This window comes from Tasmannia lanceolata, unplaced genomic scaffold (assembly GCF_043159265.1).
Source record: "Tasmannia lanceolata isolate RefF3 unplaced genomic scaffold, GAP_Taslan_0.1 ptg000021l, whole genome shotgun sequence".
Taxonomy (NCBI): Eukaryota; Viridiplantae; Streptophyta; class Magnoliopsida; order Canellales; family Winteraceae; genus Tasmannia; species Tasmannia lanceolata.
This window is the reverse complement of record NW_027518698.1, coordinates 9,025,589-9,037,667: the sequence shown is the minus strand read 5'-3', so window position 1 is coordinate 9,037,667 and position 12,079 is coordinate 9,025,589. Positions and strand designations below refer to the sequence as shown.

The following is a 12,079-nucleotide window of genomic DNA, read 5'->3' as shown; positions in this document are numbered from 1 at the left end:
GCATTTTGATGGGGATTTCTTGTCATAGGGCAGAGAAGTCTCTTCCTTATCATGAACTTGCTCAGAACTATAAAATAACTTTTGAGTTTCAGTTGCTTGCCCTAGATGATTATACATTTGTAAGTGAAAAGCTCCCCCTTATTATGTGTAATTAATCTAAACATAATTGACTCTAGCACCTATGCCCGTGTCACCTTAGCCATTTCAATTTTTGCTCCATTCAAATGAGAAGTACACTTTGAATTAGAATGGATGATTATTAGACATAGGATTATAAAGTTGAAACAACTATAGTCTAATAAATACATGGATACCAAAATAATAAAAAATCAAATGAGTACACATCCATGGCAACCAAAAGAACTCATGTATATATAAGATGAGACAGGAATAGATCCCATATACATGAATGAATGATGGAAGAGACACACCCTCTTCACATCATGAACCAAAATAAAAATAAAAGAGCAGGCCCCTTGCTGGGCAGATATTCTATTACATCCATAATCATGCCTCACAAGGCATACTCATCCACATATCATAAAGCCCATACTGGGCATCCAATCATAGTATCCACAAGCCTATCTAAGGCAACATGCACATAGTCATATGAACCCATACTGGGCATGTACAAACCAAAATAAAAGCCCACATCGGGCATAGCCATCATCATGAAGAAAATAAAAATACATTTTCCAAAAACCCAAACTGGGCGAGATGATGAAATCAAAAAGATGATCATGCCGCTAAAAGATATAATCAACTGCAACTGCTGCTGAGAAGGTACTGGTCATCTGTCAATCCTGAGGAGGAGGAGGAGGAGGAGGATGCTCACGGGATGGAGACCAGGAGGAGTAGTATCTGGTGAACTGACTCCTCTGATAAGCTTGCATCATCTCCCTATGCTGCCTCGCCATAAGCTACATAAGTCTCTCATGATCAGAGGCTCTCTGACTCTGCAGTCGTAAAAGCAGTAGATAGTGTATCGAACCCAGTCGTGAGAGTCTCCAGTCTACTCGAGACGGTATCTAATCCAGACCTCAAGGATGAGATATCTCTGGTGAAATCCTCATATGAGCCAGCGGTGGGAGCTTGATGCTATGATCTCTTATGTTCTCTCCTCTTCTGCTACACCTGAGCCACCCGTTTGGCTTCATCTGCCGCATCATCAATCTCATCTCGTGAAACTGTACTAGGACCTTCTTGACCAGGTATGGGGATCTTCATAAGTGTAATGGTGGTTTGGTTGAGCATGGGATCAGATTTTTTGTAGGGCTCATTTGATATATCAATTTTCCAATATCTTACAAGCTTGGTAATGAGCATCTTTCTTGCCCACAAGTTGTTCTTTATTTGATCCGGTTCGGTTACGCGATCCAATCGTCGCACCCACTCTTCTTACTTTGGCTCCACAACCCAGATGACCAAGATAAGTCACCTCACGTCACGTGCATGTAGGCAAGACTGGTGCTAGTTGTATACAGAAAGAGACGTTCAGTCTCTTTCCCAACTAGGAACTATTAAGGCTTGCATAGAACCGAAATACCATATCTCCTGGCTCCCTTGGATCTGTGAATCTTTTGATCATGGCATTTCTACTATGCTACTGTAGACACCCACATTTTGCTTTACTTTAACCAACAATAACCTAATATATGTTTTAGGTCATTAATATCTTGATCTGACTTTACGGATCATCAATCGGGACAAAATAAGATAGGGTCACTTCATAGCCCGAACCCTGATTCCATTCCGAGACCCGATTTCCGTAAATCGTTAGATCAATGGCAGATCTTGACCTGGGTCTAACCATCCAAAACCACCTAACCTCTCCTCTCATCCTAACCATCCAAACCTCACCTAACCTCACCTAACCTCTCCTCTCATCCTAACCATCCAAACCTCACCTAACCTCACCTAACCTCACCTAACCACCTAACCTCACCTAACCTTACCTAACCTCACCTAACCTCACCTAACCTCCTATCCCATTCTCCTATAAATACCCTCTCATCCCACCATCCAACAAAAAAAGAAGAAAAGAGAACCCCTCTCTTAGAAAATTCATCTCTCTCCCTCATCTCTTCAAGGGTTCGGCCATCCTTGCCGGATCGGGTGATTTTATACGTTGGGTGATATATATCAAAAGCAGTCATTATCAAGCAAGGAATCATCTTCAAGGAATTAACATCAAGGAAAAATCAAACACAAAGTGGGTTTCCAAAGAGGTAGGCATTTATTTCAATTCTATGTAGGGTCTGTTTTCATGCATATCTTTTACTTTAAAAGAAAAACCATGTTAGGAAGCATGTAGGGTCCGTTTTCCCCCTGGTTAGCCTCTGGTTAGACCCTGGTTGCACCCAGGTTCGCTGCTGGTTGCACCCAGGTTCGATGCTGGTTGCACCCTGGTTCCCTACTGATTCGCACCCTGGTTCCCCTGCTGGTTGCACCCTGGTTCCCTACTGGTTGCACCCTGGTTCCCTGCTGGTTGCACCCTGGTTCCCTACTGGTTCGCACCCTGGTTCGATATTGGTTCGCACCCTGGTTCCCTGCTGGTTCGCACTCTGGTTAGACCCTGGTTGCACCCAGGTTCGCTGCTGGTTGCACCCAGGTTCCCTCCTGGTTGCACCCTGGTTCCCCTGCTGGTTCGCACCCTGGTTCGCTGCTGGTTCGCACCCAGGTTCGCTGCTGGTTGCACCCAGGTTCCCTGCTGGTTGCACCCTAGTTCCCCTGCTGGTTCGCACCCTGGTTCCCTGCTGGTTCGCACCCTGGTGCACCCTGGTCCGCACCCTGGTTTGTACCCTGCTTCCTCCTAGTTAGACCATGGGTAGTCTCGGGTTTGCTCCTAACTTAGACCCGACTCACTTGACCCTAACCATTAACCCAATCCAACCAAGTAATATCCCAACACAATCCGAGTCGCATGTCTGAATCCATTTGGCCGAATCTCATAAGCCCGCCCACTTTGAATTCCGAAAATTCAAACCCTTGATGATTCCTATATGCTCAATTCTTTGATGCAAATTCCCAATTCCAAAATCCCATTGCTAGATCAATGTTTCTGAATCTCAAGTCCAATGTTCAAATGCAAACCCGATTCCAGATACAAATACCAATTCTGTCTTCCAAAATCCAAGCAACCTCGCCAGTGGAACTACGTGTGGCTTGATCCCCATCACGGGGTACGTAGGCAATTTGGCACTCCCAAGTTCAGTCGCACCTTTCTCTATCTTTCCCATTCCCTCACACTATTCATCATCTCGATTCATCTCGTGTCTCTCGGAACCATTGGATTATGGTTTCCGTCGTAAGGACCCTTAGAGCCCAATTTAGGAACACCGGTGTCGTGTCGTGTCCTAAGTTTTAGGGAGTCTTAGGTTTTAGGGAGTCCTAGAGTTAGGAGTCCAGCCTCATCACGGACGTTTGCTATGTATAGCAACCGTGCCATAGGTCTAGTTACACTAGTCACCCAATCTTTCCCTAGGACAAGCCTAGTAAACTAGGATGTAGGCAAACCTGCATTAGTCTAAGGGACCATTTGCATTTAGATGAGAATCATATAGCATCTTAGATGAAATCCTAAGATAATAAAATCCTCAACTTGAATTAAATAACTTCTCCTAAAACTGTTGAAACAGTCAATCCCGTCTAGGTCGGTGTCCTAGTTGAGTTAGGCTTAAGTAGCTTAGCTTAGGTGCACCGAACTACGTCGACTCTGATCCCAGTGAGGCTTGGGTACGTAGGCAGCTTGGATGTCTGACGGCATACCACCCGCGAGTCGGCACCACAACAAATTGTGGTGTTTTGGATATTAATTTTCTTGTAAATGCTTAATCAAATCATTTAGGGCTTTCCATGAAATTAGAATTCTAGGAGAACTTTCACTTAGAATGAATCCAGACAAATTAATAAATCAAGATACACATCTAGGATTCACATTGAAATTAGATCATAGGATGCATGTCACTTAGTTCGCACATTAACATAGAGTTGAATGAGCCATTTAAAATAAATTTAAAAGAGTTAGCTTTTGGAATCGAAGACCGATTATCGGGCAGGAATGGTGCATGTGGTGGATAACTCCCCATACCTTCCATTCTCGTAACCAGGTAGCGAGTCTAGATTTCTGGTTAATTATGGGTCCTAGATCCCACATCTAGGTGGCGACTCTGTCAGTCTCTTTCGTGTGGAATTCGGATTGCCTTAGTGATCCCAAGTTCACATGAAAGACGAATTCAAATCAATAATTAAATGCACACGCCAATCGCGTGGGTACGGGAGACCAAGAGAGAGCGCGCGGCGGCTCGCGCCCCACCCCTCTCGCGGGATCGGGTCCCACAGTCTGGCGACTCTGCTGGGGATCACCTAACTTCATTAAAATTCCAAAAGATAATTCATTTGAATTTAATTTAACTGGCTCATAAGAACTCTATCTCTTGTATACTTGTCAGATTAGTTTGTCTTGTTTTATTTTCTCATCACATTTTACTCAAACTTAATCTAACAAAACCTGAAGGCATCATAGATCGCGCGAACTTATTGCACACACTTACATCACTTGCATCTAAACCCTTGCATCTCACGTGCACACACGTCCTATTTTAGGAACCCGGAGTGTTATCTAGCATGGTTGACTGGGATTTCATCACCTGGTGCCTCTGTGCTAGAGAAGCATTCCACCCTTAGCCTGGTACCTTTATGGTACGTAAACGGATCTATTGTTCACGTACTGATACGCCGGACACTGGTACAGTATATCGAACATGGATTCGCGCTAAGGGAACTCTTGGCCTTACCCCTAGATTAACCCACACATGCATGTAGTATACGAACACATGTGCATCACATGTGTGAGCCTAGTTTAGGATATCCTACCCATTTGTGTCTAGATTAGACCGTAGTCCATCTTCCAATGGCTACGATCGGTCCTAGGTACACAAACAAAGTCATGAGTTGAGATCCTATCTCCACTCCGCTAGATTAGGATTAGGGTTGATGCCTTCAGGTAACACTGATAAAATGTGTGAAGAATAAAAACTTTCCCTTTGGGGTTAGGATATAAATCCCATCATTTCCAAAGATCTCATAGGATTAGTCATTCATGATCTATTCGTTGAAAGTAATCCTATGCTATCTCATTTAATCTTTTGATCGTGCGTCTTTCGTTCTTCTGTCATACGATTCGATCGTATCTTCATGCCATCCCCTAACTGGCAGATGCAGAATCTCACAATCTTTCGATTATGCGTTCTCATGATCTGATCATGCCTGGTCCAGATAATCCAATCTTGCTTGTACCCCTGGTCTGTTCCTCCTCTAGGGGCTACCTTTTTCAAGATTATTTTGCTAAGTCCTTCAGAGTTCACTCTCAGAATCCTTGAGCTAGGGGCATTTCCCTATGCGAATCAGTCATCATTGTCCAAAATTGAAAGTATCAGCCATGATGATGTTCAGAACGAACCAGCCTTCGCCGAGCCTTCAACGCCAAACAGTTGCGGCAGTTAAAGTTTTAGTCGTTTACTATTTTATTTTGAGTCAGCCATCATGGTCAGTACAATTGTTGAGTCCGGTTCTACAGTTCTAGGTTAATGCCTAGTCTAGGCAAGTTATCTTTTGTTTTTCTTTTAGAGTTGTGAATCCTGAACATGTTCAGGATAGGTTGTCAGATGTAGTATCTTTTTCTTTAAATAAAGTTTCAGTTCCAATAGTTCACTTGTGTCTATTTCTTAAGTGTGCTTCTGATCTTAAAATAAGACTCCCTCCTCAAATGAGAACAAAATTGACGAAACTCCACTTGAGTCACAACGATTACTTGAACAAGAGGAGGAGCGCCAATCTCAGCCTTTCAAAGATGAAATTGAAGTGGTAAACACTGGCACTGAAACCTTGATCCAATAAATGCCGATTGAAAATACATTACCCTCTGAAGAGTGTGAAGAATTGGTAAACCCGTTTTGAGGATAAAAAGATGGTCCCGTAAGCGTTACCATTAATGTCAAGAGAAAGACCCAGATAGAAGGTTCAAGAAAGAATGAAGTGAATATCATATGCTATGCAAGGGGCATAGAGTGGAAATAACTTTCATATTTCCAATCAATGACCTTGGTTCTCAAATTCATAACATGAAGCCAACAAATTCAAGATAAGAAGTTCAAGAGCAAGTATTGAAAAGTGGTCATCAGATATCAAGAGTTACAAATCCATAGATGGAGGATGTCAAGGAACAAGTTTCGCTCTATGAAAACCGAAAGCACGCATTAGAATCTTGAAAGAAGAAAATCCATTATCTTACCTGGAAATGCCGTCAAACTCCGTGAAAAATAAAAAAAGAGAAAAAAAAGAAATAAATAATCAGTACCAGACAGACTCTAGTAACCTAGATCGATTCCCAATCTGAACATCGAAAGGCCTCCTTTGGCCGATTAAATCCCAAAATCAAAACCCAATGTCAAAAGAATACCGATTTGCAAACCCTTCGAGCCTAAATCAAATTTTCTTGAAAACCCATCAAACTTGGGGCATTCCCCCGAACTACACGAGACCTGATCCCTACACTGGGGTACGTAGGCAGCTCGGTTAAACCGAGTTCGGTCGATTCAAAAGAAAAAGAAAAAGAAAAATCAATCGTTCCAAAAAAAAAAGAGGGACAAGTTCCAAAAGAAGAGAAGATAATTATTCCAGAAAGAAAAGAAAAAAAGAAAAATCAATTAACCTTCAAACAATTTATTTTCAAACTAGGGGCATTTGCCCTGAACTACACACGTCCTAATTCCTACATGGGGATATGGAGGCAACCTGTTCACAGGTTTGGTCGAAATCTTTGTTGAGCCTTAAGCCATTCTTTGTAAAGCCCTATCCTACCTATAAAGTCCCTCCGGTGTTCAGATTTAATGATCTAGGTCCCGAAACACAAAAAGAAAAAAAAAGAACGGAGTTTGAAGATCTGCTAGACTGAAAACCTGAAAGGGCGGTCTAGGCAAAATTTAAGATCATTTCCCTGCTAAGTTGAAAACCCGAAAGGGCGGCTTAGGCAAAAGCTAAGGGGATAGCCTGCTGGATCGAAAACCTAGAATGGTGGTTCAGGCAAAAGTTAAGGCTAGCGCGGTCCGCCAAGTTAAAAACCCCGAAGAGGTGACTTGGTCACGGTAAGAGAATCATTATAAGAAGGCTACAGCTGGTATCAAGACTGAAGATCAACTGAAGTTCAAGCAAATTCAAGTGATATCCTCAAAACTGGGGGCATTGAAGCTAAGCAATCTTAGGGGGCGTAATTAAATCCTTGAGGCATTACTGTTTTAAGGAAAAAGTCCAGTGTTTACCAATTGAAAAACTATTCCTCGAAAGGATAGACTTACCAAACAAAATATTAACTAAGTCAGAAGCATCACTGTGTTTGTCAGTATAGTCAGTCAATCTTTGTTATTCTAAGTTCACTCCTTCAGGGCTGCTCAATCCTTTGAGTAGTGCCTTTCATCTAAGTTTTCTCTTTAGAAAGAGTCAATCGTCGTTCCTATGTCCAAATGATGTAACTGTCTTGGTGAAGGAGGCCCGGCCTAGGCAGCTCCCTGCAATTATACCTGAAAGGGTTCGAGAATCTAGTCAAACAGCTACATTTCAAAGACGATCAACTCAGAAGAGTTCAGAAGTAGAAACATCAGAAAGCCCAGCTTCCGTAAAAAGATCATACCCCAGGAAGGCACCTTAAGCTTGGAAGAGCCCCAGATGCAATGGTGGTTGAGCCAATTTCTCAGAAAGATGAACCATTAAAATTCAGAATTTCCTTCCGGTTAGTTAAATACTATCCTGGTCAAGAAATGTTCATCTAAGCACCTGTCAAAAAACAGATCCCGCTTTTCCATGTTAGAGAGCCGTTGTTCTAAATTACCAATTTCAAGTATCTTGTTCAAGGTTTCAGTTATCAAAATCCCCAGAAGACAAGACCAACAGTCTCATTGAGAAAAATCTTGTTGAAGTTTCATAAAAGTGTTCCTAATCCATTCTTGTTACTAATGGTTCTTCGTTCATAAGGTTGGTCGTCTCATCATTCGTCAAAGTCTTGGTTTCCAATATCTTTACTGGGCACGATCTATAATGTCCCCGATTTCATTGAGTTCAAAAAAAATAAAATAAAATAAAAATCCAAAATTCATCAAATCCAATCCCCGATTCAAACAAATCCAATCTTACGTCAAATTCAAGTTCATGAAAAATCTCATGTCCTCTTTGAGCCCTTTTGTGAAAGGTGCCTCATTTCTCGAGTCCATTTGTGAATGGTCTCGTCTTCTCCTTGAACCCGTTTGTGAACAGGTTTCTCATTCTCTGAGTCCATTTGTGAATGCTCTAATGTCCTCTTTGAGCCCGTTTGTGAACGGTGCCTCTGTTCTCGAGGCCATTTGTGAATGGTCTCATCTTCTCCTTGAGCCCGTTTGCGGACGGTACCTCATTTTCCAAAAATAAAAAAATTTATCAAATCCAAATCCTTAATTAAAAAAAAAAAAAAAAAAAAAAAATCCAATCCTACGTCAAATTCAAGTTCATAAAAAATCTCTAAATTCTTCGAGCCCGTTTGTGAACGGGGCCTCATTTCTCAAGTCCATTTGTGAATGGTCTCGTCTTCTCCTTGAACCCGTTTGTGAACGGTGTCTCATTCTCTGAGTCCATTTGTGAATGGTCTCATCTTCTCCTTGAGCCCGTTTGTGAACGGTGCCTCATTTTCTGAGTCCATTTGTGAATGGTCTCGTGTCCTCTTTGAGCCCGTTTGTGAACGGTGCCTCATTTCTCGAGTCCATTTGTGAATGGTCTTGTCTTCTCCTTGAGCCCGTTTGTGAACGGTGCCTCATTTCTCGAATCCATTTGTGAATGGTCTCGTCTTCTCCTTGAGCCCGTTTGTGAATGGTGCCTCATTTCTCGAGTCCATTTGTGAATGGTCTTGTCTTATCCTTGAGCCCATTTGTGAATGGCGCCTCTTTTCTCGAATCCATTTGTGAATGGTATCGTCCTCCTTGAGCCCGTTTGTGAATGGTGCCTCATTTCTCGAGTCCATTTGTGAATGGTCTTGTCTTCTCCTTGAGCCCGTTTGTGAACGGTGCCTCTTTTCTTCGAGTCCATACAACTATGGTCTCTTATCCTCTTTGAACATCATACATCTATGATGTCTCATTTCCTTGGAATCCGTACAAATACGGTATTTCATTCTCTTCGAGTCCATACAACTATGGTCTCTTATCCCCTTTGAACATCATACAACTATGATGTCTCATTTCCTTGGAATCCTTACAAATACGGTATTTCATTCTCTTCGAGTCCATACAACTATGGTCTCTTATACCCTTTGAACATCATACAACTATGATGTCTCATTTCCTTGGAATCCGTACAAATACGGTATTTCATTCTCTTCGAGTCCATACAACTATGGTCTCTTATCCCCTTTGAACATCATACAACTATGATGTCTCATTTCCTTGGAATCCGTACAAATAGGGTATTTCATTCTCTTCAAGTCCATACAACTATGGTCTCTTATCCTCTTTGAACATCATACAACTATGATGTCTCATTTCCTTGGAATCCGTACAAATACGGTATTTCATTCTCTTCGAGTCCATACAACTTTGATCTCTTATCCCCTTTGAACATCATACAACTATGATGTCTCATTTCCTTGGAATCCTTACAAATACGGTATTTCATTCTCTTCGAGTCCATACAACTATGGTCTCTTATACCCTTTGAACATCATACAACTATGATGTCTCATTTCCTTGGAATCCGTACAAATACGGTATTTCATTCTCTTCGAGTCCATACAACTATGGTCTCTTATACCCTTTGAACATCATACAACTATGATGTCTCATTTCCTTGGAATCCGTACAAATACGGTATTTCATTCTCTTCGAGTCCATACAACTATGGTCTCTTATCCCCTTTGAACATCATACAACTATGATGTCTCATTTCCTTGGAATCCGTACAAATACGGTATTTCATTCTCTTCAAGTCCATACAACAATGATCTCTTATACCCTTTGAACATCATACAACTATGATGTCTCATTTCCTTGGAATCCATATAAATACGGTATTTTATCTTGCCCAAGCCCATTCAAAAATGATGCTGCATTTTCATTAAGAATCTTTCAAAAGTCATCCATTATTCTCTCTGAGACCATTTGAAAATGACGTCTCATTTCCTCTGAAGCTGTTCAAAAGCGATATTCCTTTCCCTCCGAAAATCCATTTGAAAATGGTATCCCATTTCTCTCGTTGCCAGCGGCACCGCAGCGGGTTTGTTTTATTGCATTCCAATTCTAGGATTTCATCTAAGGTCTTGCATTATATTAGGTTGCATTGTGTTTAGGGGGTTCCTTTGTCGATTAAAGTTACGCAAAATGGTTCTGTCATTTTAACTTTGGTATTCGATGACTACGTCGTCTCTACCAAAGAGGGGCATCTGTAGACACCCACATTTTGCTTTACTTTAACCAACAATAACCTAATATATGTTTTAGGTCATTAATATCTTGATCTGACTTTACGGATCATCAATCGGGACAAAATAAGATAGGGTCACTTCATAGCCCGAACCCTGATTCCATTCCGAGACCCGATTTCCGTAAATCGTTAGATCAATGGCAGATCTTGACCTGGGTCTAACCATCCAAAACCACCTAACCTCTCCTCTCATCCTAACCATCCAAACCTCACCTAACCTCACCTAACCTCTCCTCTCATCCTAACCATCCAAACCTCACCTAACCTCACCTAACCTCACCTAACCACCTAACCTCACCTAACCTTACCTAACCTCACCTAACCTCACCTAACCTCCTATCCCATTCTCCTATAAATACCCTCTCATCCCACCATCCAACAAAAAAAGAAGAAAAGAGAACCCCTCTCTTAGAAAATTCATCTCTCTCCCTCATCTCTTCAAGGGTTCGGCCATCCTTGCCGGATCGGGTGATTTTATACGTTGGGTGATATATATCAAAAGCAGTCATTATCAAGCAAGGAATCATCTTCAAGGAATTAACATCAAGGAAAAATCAAACACAAAGTGGGTTTCCAAAGAGGTAGGCATTTATTTCAATTCTATGTAGGGTCTGTTTTCATGCATATCTTTTACTTTAAAAGAAAAACCATGTTAGGAAGCATGTAGGGTCCGTTTTCCCCCTGGTTAGCCTCTGGTTAGACCCTGGTTGCACCCAGGTTCGCTGCTGGTTGCACCCAGGTTCGATGCTGGTTGCACCCTGGTTCCCTACTGATTCGCACCCTGGTTCCCCTGCTGGTTGCACCCTGGTTCCCTACTGGTTGCACCCTGGTTCCCTGCTGGTTGCACCCTGGTTCCCTACTGGTTCGCACCCTGGTTCGATATTGGTTCGCACCCTGGTTCCCTGCTGGTTCGCACTCTGGTTAGACCCTGGTTGCACCCAGGTTCGCTGCTGGTTGCACCCAGGTTCCCTCCTGGTTGCACCCTGGTTCCCCTGCTGGTTCGCACCCTGGTTCGCTGCTGGTTCGCACCCAGGTTCGCTGCTGGTTGCACCCAGGTTCCCTGCTGGTTGCACCCTAGTTCCCCTGCTGGTTCGCACCCTGGTTCCCTGCTGGTTCGCACCCTGGTGCACCCTGGTCCGCACCCTGGTTTGTACCCTGCTTCCTCCTAGTTAGACCATGGGTAGTCTCGGGTTTGCTCCTAACTTAGACCCGACTCACTTGACCCTAACCATTAACCCAATCCAACCAAGTAATATCCCAACACAATCCGAGTCGCATGTCTGAATCCATTTGGCCGAATCTCATAAGCCCGCCCACTTTGAATTCCGAAAATTCAAACCCTTGATGATTCCTATATGCTCAATTCTTTGATGCAAATTCCCAATTCCAAAATCCCATTGCTAGATCAATGTTTCTGAATCTCAAGTCCAATGTTCAAATGCAAACCCGATTCCAGATACAAATACCAATTCTGTCTTCCAAAATCCAAGCAACCTCGCCAGTGGAACTACGTGTGGCTTGATCCCCATCACGGGGTACGTAGGCAATTTGGCACTCCCAAGTTCAGTCGCACCTTTCTCTA

The 12,079-nt window shown here is 42.6% G+C and overlaps 1 long non-coding RNA gene across 1 annotated transcript; it reads left to right on the top strand.

Moving 5' to 3' along the window:
- Window positions 1–1,767: 1,767 nt before the first annotated feature.
- LOC143855550 (uncharacterized) lies at window positions 1,768–5,707 on the top strand. The gene is made up of 2 exons (XR_013237928.1): window positions 1,768–2,228; window positions 5,218–5,707. It is a non-coding gene; the product is annotated as an uncharacterized LOC143855550 (long non-coding RNA).
- The last annotated feature ends 6,372 nt before the right edge of the window (window positions 5,708–12,079 follow it).